Below are 16,455 nucleotides of genomic sequence, written 5' to 3'. Positions count from 1 at the left end.
TGTAGAGGGGGAAGGGTAGTCAAGAACAGGCCAAATCACCAGGGAGTGGAGAATAGTAGTCTGCAGAGAAAGTTGGGAGAGGCAGAGGAAGAACCAGCCAGGGGAGTATGCTATTCAGGAAAGACATCAGTAAGATGGGCATAATCAAGAGTCAAATGCTACAGAAATTTCACATATGGAGGGGTCACTGGAACCACAAAGACATTTAGAGAAGGAATTCTGAAAGGAGTTGAAGGCTGCCCGGTTTTTGTTTCCTAAACCTGGTATTTTTCAGGGCATCAGAATCTGATGAGCTTATTAAAAATACATAGTTCCCCAGTTCCCACCAATAGTGATCTTGTATAAGTGACTCAGTCTGGTTAAGCCTCTTGTTTTCTCATCTCTAAACTGCAAATAATAGCACTGATCTCACAGTGTTATTCTGAAGACTTTACACACTTTAAAGAAGTCCCACAGGTGCTTATGACACTATTTGAAAACTGGCTTTTAGAAATCCCAGCTACAGGGACCACAGAAGGATTTTTAAGTGGAGATAGATGGGTGAAAGACAATCCTTTCAGAACTGCAAAGATGAGAGAATGGAGGAAGGAAAATCAGCTGTCACAATCCAGGACTAGACCTGAAGGGCTTGGGTTAAGGGAAAGGCAAAGAAACCAGAAAGAATGTAGCAGGGGTAAGGCACTACCAAGGAAAACTCAACAGAATTTTCTGCATGGGAAGGAAAGGGAGGAATTAAATAGGACTCTGAGGCTTAAAGTCTGGATGACTGCAAGAGCAATGGCATCTCTTCACAAAAATCAGGAAGAACAGAAGAATAGCTGGTTTGGGAAGGAAAAAATAAATTCACACAAGGTATCTGATAAGGGATGAGTAAAAAATAAACATCAAAGAGCTAACTGGCAGTAAATGTGTTTTGGACAGGAAAGCAGTAAATCAATTAAGAATATGGTCTCTGAAAAAAATAAATAAAATATAAAAAAAGAATATGGGCTCTGAGATGAGATGGCCTGGGTCAGAGTCCCAGCATTGCCACTTTCTAACTAAAGGACACTGAAGAAGTTACTTAATTTCTCTAAACCTAGGTTTTATTTATAAAATGAGAATAATAAAGTGCATATCTAAGATTTTTTAAAGTGAAAAAATAATTAGTACATTGCCTGGCACATAGTAAGTTAGCTTTCAATAACTGTTGATTACCTTTAGCTACTCCATAATGACAACAGTGGTACCAGAGACACTTTGGAGAAGCTAAGTCATATTATCCAAGAGTCAGAAAAATCTCCCAACTCTGAGACAGGACAGGAAAGCAGAGGATTCTTTGAATTTTTGGAATCAAGGAATTAGTACCTAAATTAGTACCATTTATACCATTTCACAAGCTAGGCCTTCTTCATTCTTGACTGTAATTATCACATCCTTTGAACACCTGGGTTTAAAAACTTTTTTTTAAGATTTTACTTATTTATTTGACACACACTGAGAGAGAGAGCACAAGTAGGCAGAGCAGCAGGGAGGGAGAGAGGGAGAAGCAGGCTCTCCGCTGAGCAGGGAGCCGGATGTGGGGCTCAATCCCAGGACTCTGGGATCATGACCCGAGCCGAAGGCAGTCGCTTAACCAACTGAGCCACTCAGGCACCCTAAAAACATTTCTGTAAATGTTCTTACCTTGAAGCAAAGTCCACTTTAGTGGACTTTTAGTGTGCCCCATGTAGATAAAGCACTGTGCTAAGCACTTTATGTGGGAGTATATGAGATAATCTCACAACAATCCTATGAGACGGAATTATCATGATTATCCTCACTACCATTCAAGAGGAGAAAACAAGCTTATAAATTGCCCAGTTAAACAGCAGGTATCAGAGCCAGAATTAAAACTGAGGCTTAAAAAATTGAAAAAGTTCACTTATTCAATCAGTATTTATTGCAAAACTATCAGCACAATGAATTGTGATAGACACTGTATGATGCAAAATTACACACAATGTAAATGTGGTACCTGTATTAAAGGGGATTACAAACTAGAAGGTAAGAAAAAAAAGGAAAAAAAAACTTATGCAAATATATGAAAACAGGCATTCTGTGAAATGTCACTGATATGCTGCCAGTCATGAGAGTCAAAAGAGGGAGGACTCACTTCCAATGTGGAGGAAGCTGTCACCTGAACTAAGCCTACAGAGATGGTCCTAATTTCAATGGCCAGAACACAGGTTCAGGGGAAACAACATGAACACGACCAAAGGACAAAATGTGAATACAGATGTAAAGCTGAAAGGGGCCAACAATGTGTTCCAGGAAGAGCCAGGAATCAAGATCACCTGAAGATCTAGCCATGAGGTAACCAGTCCTATGCTGAGGACAAAGGAGAGAGAAGAGCCAGAGTAAAGCCTGGATTTCCCAGAAGGGGCTAGGTGGGGGAAGCCAGAAACTTGTTTGGGGAGCAGAATGGTGGCTATGGTTCCATCTATGCTGATAACATTTCTAAAACCACTTTCTCACAGCTGGTAGGCCTCTAAAGCTGCCTAGGACTTCAGACTCTAATTCAGCCCTTCTGTCCTTCTGACCAAGACCAAGAGAGATGACTGAATTGCCCAAGCCATGAAGTGAGTGGCTGAGATGGAGTTGTAGCCCTGGTGTGCACTTTACACTCATCCCCCTGTTCAGACAGAAATGTCCAAAAGACAGGATGCAATGTAGGTTTGTTGCTTTGTAAAGAAACCACGGTCATAGAACTGAGTCACTTGGACACCCTGGAGCGGTGGGAGTGAAAGAGCTAGGTCTCTGAGGGGCAGGCTAACAGGGAACAGAAGAGGAAAACAACAAACCTGGGCTACACCCATATCCAGAGGGCCAAGAAAGGGCTTTTACAAAGGCACATCTGAGAGGTAGGCAGCGAATCAAGACAGTGTAGAATCCTAGAAGCCAAGGTCAGTGTTTCCTCTTCAGCTAAAACATACATGCTCAAAAAATAATCTGCTGAATGAATGAATGGATGAATAAAGACAGAGTGAGACAAAAAATGTTTGTGCCCCACGTAGGTAAAGCACTTTATGTGGGAGTATATGAGATAATCTCACAACAATCCTATGAGACGGAATTATGATTATCCTCACTACCGTTCAAGAGGAGAAAACAAGCTTATAAATTGCCCAAGTTAAACAGCAGGTTATCAGAGGCAGAATTAAATATCAAGTCCTGGGGCACCTGGGTGGCTCCGTCGGTTAAGCGTCTGAGTTTGGTTCAGGTCATGATCCGGGAGCCCAGGGATGGAGCCCTAAGTTGGGCTCATCGCGTCGGGCTCAGTGGGGAGTCTGCTTCTCCCTCTTCCTCTGCCCCACCCCCCACTTGTGCTTTTTCTCTCTCTCTCTAGAAAATAAAATCTTTAAAAAATTTTTTAAAAATCAAGTCCTCGCTATTCAGGAAATACTGTTAATTTTTATTAGGGTGGAAAATGGCAAGGTAATGATATTTAAAAAATAGAATGTTCTTGGAGCACCTGGGTGGCTCAGTCGATTAAGTGTCTGCCTTCGGCTCAGGTCATGATCTTAGGGTCCTGGGTGGAGCCCTGCATCAGGCTCCCTGCTCAGCAGGGAGTCTGCTTCTCCCTCTCACTCTGCCCCTCCACCCTGCTCATGCGTGTGTGCTCTCTATCAAATAAATAAATTCTTTAAAAAAAATAGAATGTTATTAGTAAGAGACATACACTCAGTGCAATGTCTGAGATTTAGCTTTGAAATATGCCAACAACCCCCAAAAAGTGGGGAGGACAATTAAAAGAAAAAATTGGGGAAATGTTGATAATTGTCGAAATTGGGTGATGGGTACATGGGGTTCATATACTATACTCCCTGTTGTTGTATATGTTTGAAATTTTCCATAATAAAAAGTCCACTCATGTGTGGCTTCCCTCCCTGCAAAGATGGTGGGGAGTAGGGAGTTGGTCAAACCAAGGGAGAACAAACATCAAGAAAAAAAACCTGCTGTCCCGGCAATAAGGAATTCACCTCAGAGACAGTGTGCAGAAGAAATGTAAGACCAGAAGCCAGACCGCAAAGCATTAAGAGACACAGATAAAACAGGTGGTAAGGAAATGGCAGTAAAATTGCATTTTAGATAAACAGGGATAGGAAGGAGAAGGCTGGGGTGGCATGAGAGGCCCAGAGCTAAGTAAAGTTACCATGGTTCTACCTTGCATATAGATAAAAACCAAAAGGGGGGAGGAGGTCAGGAAGATGCTATAAAGGAGACACTGACTAAGTAATTAATCAATTAATACATATAAAATAAACACATGAAAAGATGCTCATCCTCCTGAATAAGAAAATGTTATCTAGGCTTCAAAAAAATTAGTTCAAAATTAGGCTTCAAATTGGTAAAGATTAAAAATATTTGCTAATGTTCAGTGCTAAAGGAGAACTACACAATCTTTTCAGTTATTTGGTATTATCTAGAAAAATTTTAAACATGCATATCCTTTGACACAGAAAATCCACTTGTAGGGTTTTATCCTAAGAAGTGTACAAAGTACAGAAAGATGTATACAATGTATACAAAGTCTACAAAGACACACATACACGAGGGTGCTCCTTAGCTGCAAAGACAGGAACTAATGTCTGTCACCAGGGGACTAGAAAAACTGATACAAATATACACTGTAATACTATGTAACTATTAATTTTTTTATTTTTTTTTTTAAAGATTTTATTTATTTATTTGAGAGAGAGAGAATGAGAGATAGCACGAGAGGGAAGAGGGTCAGAGGGAGAAGCAGACTCCCCACTCAGTAGGGAGCCCGATGTGGGACTTGATCCCTGGACTCCAGGATCATGACCTGAAACAAAGGCAGTCGCTCAACCAACTGAGCCACCCAGGCGCCCCTATGTAACTATTAAAATACGTTATAGATCTGGGTATTAAACATGGGAAAATGCCCAAGATAAAAGCATTAAATGAAAAAGTTACAGAAGAGTAGATATATTGTACTCCCACTTCTGTAAAAAGGAATTACTTTAGGGGCGCCTGGGTGGCTCAGTCGTTGGGCGTCTGCCTTCGGCTCGGGTCATGATCCCGGGGTCCTGGGTTCGAGCCCCATATCGGGCTCCCTGCTTGGTGGGAGGCCTGCTTCTCCCTCTCTCCCTCTCTGAGCTTGTGTTCCCTCTCTCGCTGTGTCTCTCTCTGTCGAATAAATAAAGTCTTAAAAAAAAAAAAAGGAATTACTTTATCTCTTTTTCTCACACATACACATGCACCCATACACACGTTAGCATACCAAGTAGAAAAAAATGTGGATAAATATAGAACGAATTCTTCTTTTTTAAAGATTTATTTATTTGAAAGAAAGAGAGTGCACCTGCACACCCGCTCAGGGGACAGGCAAAGGGAGAGGAAGAGGGGGTCTCAAGCAGACTCTGCGCCCCACACAGGGCTCTATCTTACCACCCCAAGATCAACACCGCAGCCGAAATAGACTGAAATCTTAATGGTGATTAACACTGGGACATGGATTATGGGTTCCTTTCCTTATTTAAAAATGCCTGAATTTTACTGTGCTCATATATTACTGGTAAAATCATGGGGAAAAAAGTTAAAAAGTCAAGGACTTTCCAAAAGCAAGAGATTCTGAACTATGAAAGTGTCATGATAGAGGGGCACCTGGGCGGCGCAGTCAGTTAAGCCTCTGACTCTTGGTTTCAATTCAGCTCAGGTCGTGATCTCGGGGTCATGCGATCAGCACAGTCTTCCCGGGATCCTCTCTCCCTCTCCCTCTGCTCCTCCCGCTCATTCTCTCTCTCTCTCTCCCCCAAATAAATAAATAAATCTTAAAAAAAAAAAAAAAAGAAAAAGAAAGTGTCATGATAGAAAGGTAAGGGGAGGGGCACCTCGGTGGCTCAGTCATTAAGTGTCTGCCTTTGGCTCAGGTCATGATCCCAGGGTCCTGGGATCAAGCCCCACATCGGAGTCCCTGCTCCGCGGGAAGCCTGCTTCTCCCTCTCCTACTCCCCCTGCTTGTGTTCCCTCTCTTGCCGTGTCTCTCTCTGTCAAATAAATAAATAAAATCTTTTAAAAAAAGAAAGGTAAGGGGAAAAAATAGGGAGCAGGAGCCTTAAAGTGAGGTCATGGTCAAGAATGAGGAAGATAGAGGGCAGGTCTAGGGCCTACAGAAAAAATGAACTTTGGGGCACCTGGCCGGCTCAGCTGCTGGAGCTGCAACTCTTGATCTCGGGGTTATGGGTTTGACGTTGGGTCAAACGTTGGGTACAGGGATTACTTTAAAAAAATTAAAAAAAGAAAAAATGAGCCTTGGGAAACATGCAAGCAGTTGGTGAAAGAAATGGGACCCTGAGAAGGCAGCACAGGAGCACGATGAGGAGCAGACAGAGCTCAACTCAAGTGAGGCAGTGGCAACTGCTGTCAATAAGACGTCCCATTTTCCTGACTCCCCAGAAACACTGAGCAGCCTAGGGTTAGCAAAAGAAGCCAGAAGAGAAAGTTTAGGGATGGCAACTGGCAGAGCAGACAAAGTCAGGCAGGTAAATGGTTCTCAGACCCAGGGAAGGCAGCACTGAAACTGTGGGCCATGGCAAACTGGCATCCAAGCTAAGATGGAGGTGGGTGAAACAGTGGGGAAGAGAAAGGTGGAGAGATGGTGTAGGGGAGACAGTGGAACTAGAAAGCACAATGAAGGCAAAGAACCTGAGCTCAAGTTAGAATCACCCCTAAAGAATTCTTTCCCAAACTTTTTTTTGTCCAATTTCTACACATCATCACATCAGGAGGAAGATCACTACTAGGTTCTGGGTTTTTTTTTTTTTTTTTTTTTTTTTTTTTTTTTAAAGATTTTATTTATTTATTTGAGAGAGAGAGAATGACAGATAGAGAGCATGAGAGGGAGGAGGGTCAGAGGGAGAAGCAGACTCCCCTGCCGAGCAGGGAGCCCGATGTGGGACTCGATCCTGGGACTCCAGGATCATGACCTGAGCCGAAGGCAGTCGCTTAACCAACTGAGCCACCCAGGCGCCCCTAGGTTCTGGGTTTTTGCAAATATTGCAAAAACCACCTGGTTCTGGGTTTTTCTCCTGAGCACTAAGTGATCTGTTAGGAGGGTGGGGCTCCCTCTAGGTTCCTCCCCCATCCAGCCCTTTAGAATTTCTGGGCTACTGTTAACAGAGCAGATGTTCTACTCCCTGTGTGGAACTGCCTTCTTTGTGTGTACCTTTTACTGGCCTGAAGCCTGGAATAAAGAGTAACTATCCCCCCAAACTGAAGACCTAACAGAATCCTATGAGGACATAAAAGGGGTCCTAAACTTAGGATCAGAAAACCTGGCATCAAGTCCCAGCTTTTCTTCTTACTGGCTTTGTGCACTTGAAAGCAAGCCACTTCACCTCTTTGTGTTTGCTTCCTCATCTGTAAAATGGAGCTACTTGCATCACAGGGCTGTTGGGAGGGTAAAGTAAAGGACATGCATACGAAAGTGTTTTATGAACTATAATATGATAGGTGTGCAAAGTATACTTAATCTAAAGCAAACATTTTAGCGTTGGTGGTATAATGGTTAGCATAGCTGCCTTCCATAAAGCAAACGTTTTCATGTCTGCCTATGTACAACTTTCATCAATAGTGTTATAAGACCATAAGTGGGCGCTAGTATCGCCAATGTATTTATGCTGGCTGAAATGATCCTTGTTCGTATTGCTTCTAACCTGCATTAAAACAATTTCCTTCTCAAAAACTCAACATTGCTCACAAAATATCTTCAACTTCACAGTTGCTTGCCATATTTAATGTCTTATACTTTGTTTCAGTTTTCCTTATCTCATATCAATTTTTATCTTTAATCTAACTACAGTTACTTTTCATGTTTTCCTTTTCTGCAGTCTGCTATGTTTGTCACCTGCATGAAAGAACTGCATTATGTAGGTATTAATAAGGTTCCTCACACCTGGCCTTCAGTGGGATTCCTATGTGGTCTGATCAACCATGAGAATTAAATAAAAGTAATTTAGATAGTACACTCTCAGGTTACTTTACCACGAAGAACCAAGAGGGTGACTTAATGGATCGGCACAATTCCTTAATTTCTAGGTTAGTAATTCAGAACACACAGCCTCCTAACAAAGAATTAATTCATCAGTTTCAGTGTTAGTACAGTATTGGGCTGAGCAAAGAACTAGTACAGATAATTCCATAGTCACTGAGTTCAAATTCCTGAATAAAATTTGGGCAAATAATCTTGTATCCTGAAAACAGTGATATTGAGCTCAACTCCCAAAGGTCCATCACCAGTAAGTCACAACACCTGGTGTTAAATCCATTACCCACTCCCAGGCTGGCCACTGGTTGTCTGGAGACCTGGTGACCCAAACTGACTAGTCATTCTTCTTCACACATGAGGACAAAGTGCTCATAGCAGTAAATGGCCAAAGGAAGACCTAGATAATACCAATGAAAAACTTATATTTCTTCCAAAGCAAACTTTTGCAAGACCCACAGAAAGCAAGTAATAGCCCCCCAGCCTGAAACCATGAACATACGGAATTAAGCAACACATTGTCAAGCAAAATACTGCTTTTAGCAACCTGGAAGTACAAAGGCAGAAGCACTGTTTCAGCGAGCACCAGATGCAGCCATAAAATCAGAACTCTCATCACACCACCAACTCCACAAGGAACGACTTCCTGTCCCTTCATATCAGAGATCATTCATTTGTTCATTCAACAAACATTTACTAAGTAGCTACTCTGTGCCAGAGATGGTCAGGTATTAGGATATAAGGATAAACAAGACAAGGTTCTGCTCTCAAGTACGTCACAACCTAGCATGGAAAACACACAAATATATCAAAAGTTAAGAGTACAGTGAAATTATAAAAGATGCTTGGACAGACTGCAATGGCCACACAAAAGAGAGGCATTCAGCTTAATCTAGAAAGAATCAAAGAATCGTTTAAGAGATGGTGGTGTCTTAATTCCTGGTAAATGCAAGCCTAGGAGACAGAAAATCACTAGAATGGGGAGGAAAATTAGCAGGAGGAATAGCCTGAGCATGCTGAGACCCTCAAGGAGTTCACTATAACTAGAGCCTCAAGTGTCAGAGGAATTGTGGCAGAGGAGGGACTAGAAAGGCAGACACAGAAGAGGCTGGGTCATAAAGGTCCTTGTGAGATGTTGAAACAGAGATATACCAGGATCTAGATGTTCACTGTATTTTAAGGTCAAAAGAATATTATTTACTTTTTTTTTAAAGATTTTTTATTTATTTGAGAGAGAGAATGAGATACAGCATGAGAGGGGGGAGGGTCAGAGGGAGAAGCAGACTCCCCGCTGAGCAGGGAGCCTGATGCGGGACTTGATCCTGGGACTCCAGAATCATGACCTGAGCTGAAGGCAGTCGCTTAACCCACTGAGCCACCCAGGCACCCCAGGGCCAGTTATTTCTAATCACTTCTTCCTGGCTCATACTTATTTTTCTCTTGACTTTTTTTCCTCTCACAGGGAAAAAATAAAACTGAACAATTCTGTAACAAAGGCTGTGAACCTTCTGTTCATCAAAAACATTTCTGAACAGAGTGCTATATTCTATCAAAATAGCCCAAATTAGAGAAAGATGACAAATCTCTCCAGCATCTGCAGTCTTCCTAGCAAAAAGACAAAACCAGGTCTCTGATAAGACTAAAGCTAGAGAAACATCCTGACCATGGCCTGCACAGAACATCATGCTGCCTGGCATACTCTAGCACTCTATCAATGGGAATGCTTACGGTTCTCAAAACAAGGACATGCCAAACAGTTACCTCCTGGCTTCTCCATAGAAAATGCCAGGAAAAAACCTATCAGTGCCAGAAACGACCTTGGACTTTATAGTGTGGACTCCTGCCCACCAGTACTAGATAAAGACTACCTCGACAATTCTCTCACCTATCCAGAGTGCAAACAGGTGGAGAGAGCAGGCTGCCTTCCTCACCAAAGAAACCGAGCCCCTCTCATCCATGCACAGCACCCAGCTATATTCCTACTACTACTACTACTACTGAGTAGTGCCCCCATTACTACTTCTAACTACACTAACAACTACTAACAGCAACATACTACTACTAATAGCAAGCACTGACCACCCACAAAACACTACGCCTCATCTCCAGTCCTCAATACAATCTGCAGAGAAGGTTATATTGACCCCATTTTACAGATGAAAAAAATAAAATAAAAAACAAGGCTCAGAGAGGTTAACAGCTTGCCCACATCAAAAAGCAAACAAAAGAGAGAGGTGGGGTGACTCGAAAGTCATGCCCTTCCTATTGTACTAGGCATCTCAGAATTTTCCTAAAGAAAGCAAAAACCCTAAGCCGCCTTCTTTTCAAGAGTTTCTGAAGTCGATCCATTTGACTAAGAGGTAGTCAAATACATTTCTTTCAGCAATCACTTTGTTTTCAAAACAACATATGTAAACTAGCTTTTATTTTCTTTGATCAAGTGAATATTTTAGATAGAAAATGAGAGGTATTTCAAAGAATTTATTGTGTGAGTGCCTTGATTTTAAATTTCTTCATATATTTTTGGCCAAAATACAAACACAGAGAGCAAAAGACAGAATTTCATTCTACTAGATCAGAATGGAGATTAACAATTAAAAAAATTTTTCAAATATAATTTACATTATATTTTATGCAGTGAATATCAAGAGGCAAGCAATTTCAAATAGACTGAGCCTTACCTCAATCTTATTCCTCCTGTTCTAGGGGACAGCACTCCGAGTGATCAGCAGACACTCCCAGCCTACATACAGTGAACCAGACAAAGGGGGTAAGCAACGCCTTCATGCTCCCAAACCACAGTGGAAAGGAAAGTGTGACGGCTTCCTGGGGAACCCAAGCACATATACAGTATTTATAAATCACTGTTCATCCAGACACACAGAAACAAACTGTTACCTGTGGTTTGTCTACAGAAATACTTAAAGTTAACAGGTGTATTTAAATGAAATGATGCAAAAACAATCCCATACTAATGTGACCACAGTATAGTTAACCTTTTTCACAGAAATATATGAAGATAATCAATTGTCACTAGTCAAAATTAATACTGTATAAAAACTTTATTCAACAGCTTTACTGATTAAAAGCTTGATATACCTGAATCACTTCTTCCTTCACAGACCTATAGCCACTTCTGAATTAAGAACTACTATTAAAAAGTCAAAAATAGGGCACCTGGGTGGCTCAGTCGGTTAAGCGACTGCCTTCAGCTCAGGTCATGATCCTGGAGTCCTGGGATCGAGTCCCGCATCGGACTCCCTGCTCAGCGGGGAGTCTGCTTCTCCCTCTGACCTTCTTCCCTCTCATGCTCTCTCTCTACCATTCTCTATCTCTCTCTCTCAATAAATAAATAAAAATCTTAAAAAAAAAAAGTCAAAAATATCACCACTGTGGAAATGCCCAACACAGTATCTGGCATAATTCAACAGATATTGGTTTATGGAAGAATTAATGATTTAAAATAGAAAAATTTAAAAGAAAGAGAAAGAATTGAAGGGAAATATGTGATTTTTTATAGATTAAGGGGGGGGAAAAAAAAAACCAAACCCCATAACTAAAGCACAATTATAGTCAGAATTACCTCACATTTCACCTGAAAATTTATAGTAGACTCCAGTACATCTTAACACTCTAAATAAACTCAGAAGGTACAATGATTGATACTTTTTTTTTTTTATCTAGAGTTCGATACCTCATCCACAGACAACACACCAACTTTTGTCTGAGTGCTACATACAGGGCTCTGGTGCACAGCTGCAGGCCTCAGAGTTGGGAGTTTGCACACTGCCTTTGAATAAAACAGACAAGAGACAGTGTACAGACCAAATTCGTTGAAGGTGGATAACACTTCTAGTGAAGATAATGTCCTGTGAGGGCTCAAATGGCAGTCACTAAGATTTAACAGATTCAACATAATGACTTCATGGCAGTAGCAGAAAATGAAGTTTCATGGATTTGGGGATATGAAGAACATTTAACAACATAAACTGTTAGGGTCTTCACATCCCCCACTAGAGTTGCACACATTCAAGAATGACACACAAGTTAGTGAAAACAGGTTCTTAATTTAGATTTATAAGAATTGGACTGAAACCCCCTAGAATTTACATATATTACAGTGTCTAAATTTGTCTAGCATTACAAACAATAGCCACAGTGCTGAAAAGAAATTATGAGTCACAACCCAAAAACAGGAGGAAAAAAAAATGAAGAGAAGAAAGCTTTGGATCCAAATACAAACAAATTCTTTGCTTAAAATATTGTCAATGACAGCTACCATTCTGATTCGGAGTGAGAAGGAATGATTTCACACTATCTTCTACTCAGGAACAAACTCCTTCAGCCCCCAAAAGCCCTTTCCCAGCCCCGTCCACCTTGGTGCCCAGGCACTAATATAGTCAGCCACATCCACTAGCAAGCGCAGGAATTCTAACAGATCTGAGTCACCCACTCCCCCGCAGGAAGAGGTCATTCTCTATTGGGAAGCCCACTCTGCAAAGTTCTCTTGTTCATCCCCCAGGCTGCTACCACCATGGCCCACATAAAGCAGCCTACCAAACTCGGCAGCCTACCAACACTCCTCTACACTCCCTAAATCACAACTCCGGCCTCACCCTAACGCCAAGGTAGCCAACACTACCCACCGTGGCACTCTTGTGACACTCAGTTTCCTGCCCCAGAACCCCTCAACGCCAGGATGCATCTGGGCTCCGGAGAATCCAGCTCTTTGCTCAATTTCCCTGTGCCCAGCTGAGCTTCTGCCTTTCCAGGAACTAATCACTGGTTACCCCAGAGAAGCTAAACTCTTAGTGCCTCTTCTCCCCAGCCAGATCCCAATCCGCCAAGTTCACAGATCTCAGGAGGCGGGGGGTTGGGAGAAGACACATAAGCGATGCGCCTTAGGGACCAGGCACACTGAGGCCCCTAGGATTCCAAACGTAAGCCCCCCCCCCACACCCACCCCACTATGGTCACCCTTCAGGGCGTCCGCATCAAGCGTCAAGAGCGCACACCACTGGAGTTAAGTCTCCGTGCCCCTATGACTCCCTTTCCTGGCTACCAAGATAACAAAATATAAGCCACCAAGGCCCAGGGTCGAGGCCAAGACCCCCTCCAAGGCTCTGGCCACTGGAGTTTCCCAGTGGGGATCCAGTGCCCCAAGGCCCGGACCGCTGGGACCGGCTTGCTGCCCCAGGCCGCTGAGCGCCATGGATCCGGGCCGCGTCCCCACTCGGCCCCCATTGTTGCGGGTCCCGGCGGCCCGAGCCGGGAGCCGGGGGCCGGCACCGGCACTCACCTCCGGCGCCGCGGCTCCCGGCCGCGCGGGGCCGGACAGGGACAAGTGGCTGCGCGTCCCGCTTCTCCTGCCTCGGCGGCGTCTGTGGCGGCGGGGGCGGGGGTGGCGGCTGAGGCGGGAAGCGGCCGGCCAGGCCCGGGCGCCGCGGGCTGGCTCTGGCCGAGCGTCGGTCTTCTCCGGCGGCGGCGCTCGCAGGCTCCGCTCGCGGTCCGCGCCAGAATGCGTCCCCCTCCCGGCCCGCGCGCCCGGCCGCCCGGACGGGAACACGCGCCGCCGACAGTAAAGTTCCGCTGAGAGCCGCCCGGAGGCCCTTCTTCCCCAGCGCCGGGTGGACCATGATTCGTTCCTGAATAGAGCCATCTATGCTACAGATGACGGTTTCAGGAGTGAATGCGGCACGAAAATCCCAGGCCTCAATCCACCTGGGAACGGTTCCGGGGTGGGTCTGGCAGAATGGGTTTGCATCCCGCCAGCCACCAGAGAGGCATACTGGCTACTAAGGACTTCAGGGCTTCAATTTGAACCTGGGTTCCTCCTCATTCCTCACTTAGGGGAAGCTTGTTAGGATTGAATGAGATGATGCAAGTGCCTGGCACGGAGATATGGGGTTCAACATTGGGGCCCCATCATTGGTGATTCTGTCAATGATGATTGCTGCTATTACTACCATCTCATACAGAGGTTGTGCACAGCGCTCAAGGACCCTTGAAATTGATGCGCATCATGTAACTCTCGGTTTTCCCCCCTCCACCCCCACCTCCTGTCCCCTTTCCTGTTGACTGAAGCAGGGTCAAGAAAGGGCTTTCTTAATCACTGACACGGGGAGGTGGGAGTTGGGAATTGCTGCCAGGCGGACTCAAGAGTGTATTGTGCCAGCTTTCTGCACTACAGCCAGGTTCCCCCACACACACTTTCTTCCTCCTCCTCCTCCCCCACCTCCTCCTCTTCCTCCTCCTCCCCCTCCCCCTCCTCCTCCTCCTCCACCATCCACCTCCTCAGACCCAGGTTCTCCTCCTCCTCCTCCTCTTCCTCCTCCAAGGAAGGGAACGTTGGCAGGATGATGAAAAATTCTAAAAACGGAGCTTTTTTTTTTTGGAAGGTTTGTTTTGTTTTCTTCATAAAATCAAGAGGATAAAAAAATTTTTTTTTTCCTCTTCCCTACTTCCCTTTTCTTCTGGGCCTTCACACCTCTCGATATCAGACATAGTTATTTTAGGAACAAATTAGGTTATAAAAATACAAGTGTGTGTTCCAAACTATTGATGGAAATTTAGATCTGCCGAGGTGCTCCAAAAAGTATTATAGCTTTCACATGTTCTCAAATGTCCCATTCTCAGTCCTGTGGCTACTAAGACTAGGAAAATTTTGCCTTGATACCCTTCTCTCTTGTCTGAAGGGACTTTCCAGAAAGGCTCTGGTATCAGTCACTTGCACCTGCATGAAATTTTGTCACTGTGTCACACACATATACATATATATTTCCTTTTAGATTATCCCCGGGAGTAAGGAAAAGGGCTCTGCCTGTCTAAAGGAATTTTGATAACTATTTGGAAACAGCAGGCTCATGGGTTAGAAAGCAGCTCACTCAAAGCCTCTGGAGGCTCTCTGCTCCCTCAAGTAAGATGACTTCATCCTATATTCTTAAAGGACAAAGGATCCCTCAAAAGCTCATTCACTTCTCTCGGCATCCTGAGATCAGGTCAATATTCCGACGTCTCCTTGCTCCAGGTCTTAAATTTTCCCAATTGGCCTCTTAGTTTGGACTCCCTGTGTGACACATAAAGCAGATTTAGTCTCAAGGTGGGGCACCTGAGTGGCTTGGTCGGTTAAGCGTCTGCCTTGGGCTCAGGTCACAATCCCAGGGTCCTAGGATCAAGCCCCACATCCGGCTCCCTGCTTAGTGGGGAGTCTGCCTCTCCTTCTCCATCTGCCTCTCCCCCTGCTCATGGTCTCTCTAGCTCACTCTCTCTCAAGTAAATAAATAAAATATTAAAAAAAAAGATTTGGTCTCAAGGATTGAAGCAGGTTTAGATAAGAACCCTACAGATGACCAAAGGGAGAAGAAAAAGAGCAGTGAAACTGGGCAGAGGCTTGAAAAAGGAATCTTATTGTTTATCTCCCCCCTAAAAGACCAAATGCACAACCATCAAAGACACCCACGCTTACCTTCTTCCTTTGTTAATGAGGTTGGAGCAACAAGGGCCAGGGCTTGCTCCCTTGGTGATGGAAGCCCCTTCTATTCCTTCCTCCCAAGATGCCATTGCCCTTCTATGACATCACTGTTTCCTTGCCTTCCAGGAGCTTCCCTGACTACTTGAATGATGTTATGCCCTCACAAACCACCTTTGGGGATCCTGGCATCCCCAATTCAGTCCTGTGGCTACTAGGAAAATGGGTTCTATTAGAGGGAGTCCCTAGAGTGAGTTACATGCATACCTGCCTATTGATGGCCCTACATTCAAGTGAGGTTTAAAGATCTGGGATCTTCCTGCTAGAATTAGACAAAATTCACCAGCAACTTGCTAATCAACCAGAAGCTAGAATTAGGCCTTCTCCATCACTGTGAACTCACACCTGGAAAAAACACCCCTTCCTTTCCCCTGTTTCACCACCTCCTCTTTCCATAGAAGCCAGCTTAATCCTTCCTCCTCCAGCCAAACTTCCATCCCATCCCCACTTCTGGATGCCAAAGATCCCAGAGGCCATGATCACTCTGAACCAGGTTCCAAAGTAGCAGATAAAAGTATTTCTTTCTTCAATAGCCATCTTATTCTTAGGATGTTTTTTAGACTTTCTACTTATAAACCACTTCCCTCATACTAGATTATAATCTCTAGGAGCCTTTTTATTTTTTCTATTTTTTAAAGATTTTATTTATTTATTTGAGATAGTGAGAGAGGAGGAACAGGGGAGCAGGAGAGCAGAGGGAGAGGGAGAAGCAGGGGCTCAATCCCAGTCCCCTGGGATCATGACCTGAGCCGTAGGCAGATGTTTAACTGACTGAGCCACCCCATCTAGGAGGCTTTTTAAAGAAATCCACCCCAATGTCTAATGAAAACCTGTCAAAATTGCTATACCATAAAATGCCATGTTTGGCAATTCTTTACTGGGTACCAGGCACTGTGCT

At 43.9% G+C, this 16,455-nt stretch overlaps 1 protein-coding gene across 5 annotated transcripts in view; it reads right to left on the bottom strand.

Annotated features, from left to right (window-relative positions):
- The window catches only part of RAD54L2 (RAD54 like 2), a 114,252-nt gene extending 98,737 nt beyond the window's left edge, over positions 1 to 15,515 (bottom strand). The window contains exons 1-2 of one of the 5 annotated variants that reach the window (XM_027584090.1): positions 15,005 to 15,021; positions 10,711 to 10,772 (exon numbers count right to left, since the gene is read on the bottom strand). The gene's annotated coding sequence lies outside the window, so the exon portion shown is untranslated. Of the gene's footprint in view, positions 1 to 10,710; positions 10,856 to 13,328; positions 13,512 to 15,004; positions 15,022 to 15,494 lie in introns of those variants that run through there. The other 4 variants (XM_027584088.2, XM_027584089.1, XM_027584092.1 and 1 more) reach the window with 4 other exon arrangements.
- Between the last annotated feature and the right edge of the window lie 940 nt (positions 15,516 to 16,455).

Source organism: Zalophus californianus, chromosome 1, assembly GCF_009762305.2.
Source record: "Zalophus californianus isolate mZalCal1 chromosome 1, mZalCal1.pri.v2, whole genome shotgun sequence".
Taxonomy (NCBI): Eukaryota; Metazoa; Chordata; class Mammalia; order Carnivora; family Otariidae; genus Zalophus; species Zalophus californianus.
The sequence above is the reverse complement of the archived record's forward strand: the minus strand, read 5'-3'. Positions and strand labels throughout refer to the sequence as shown.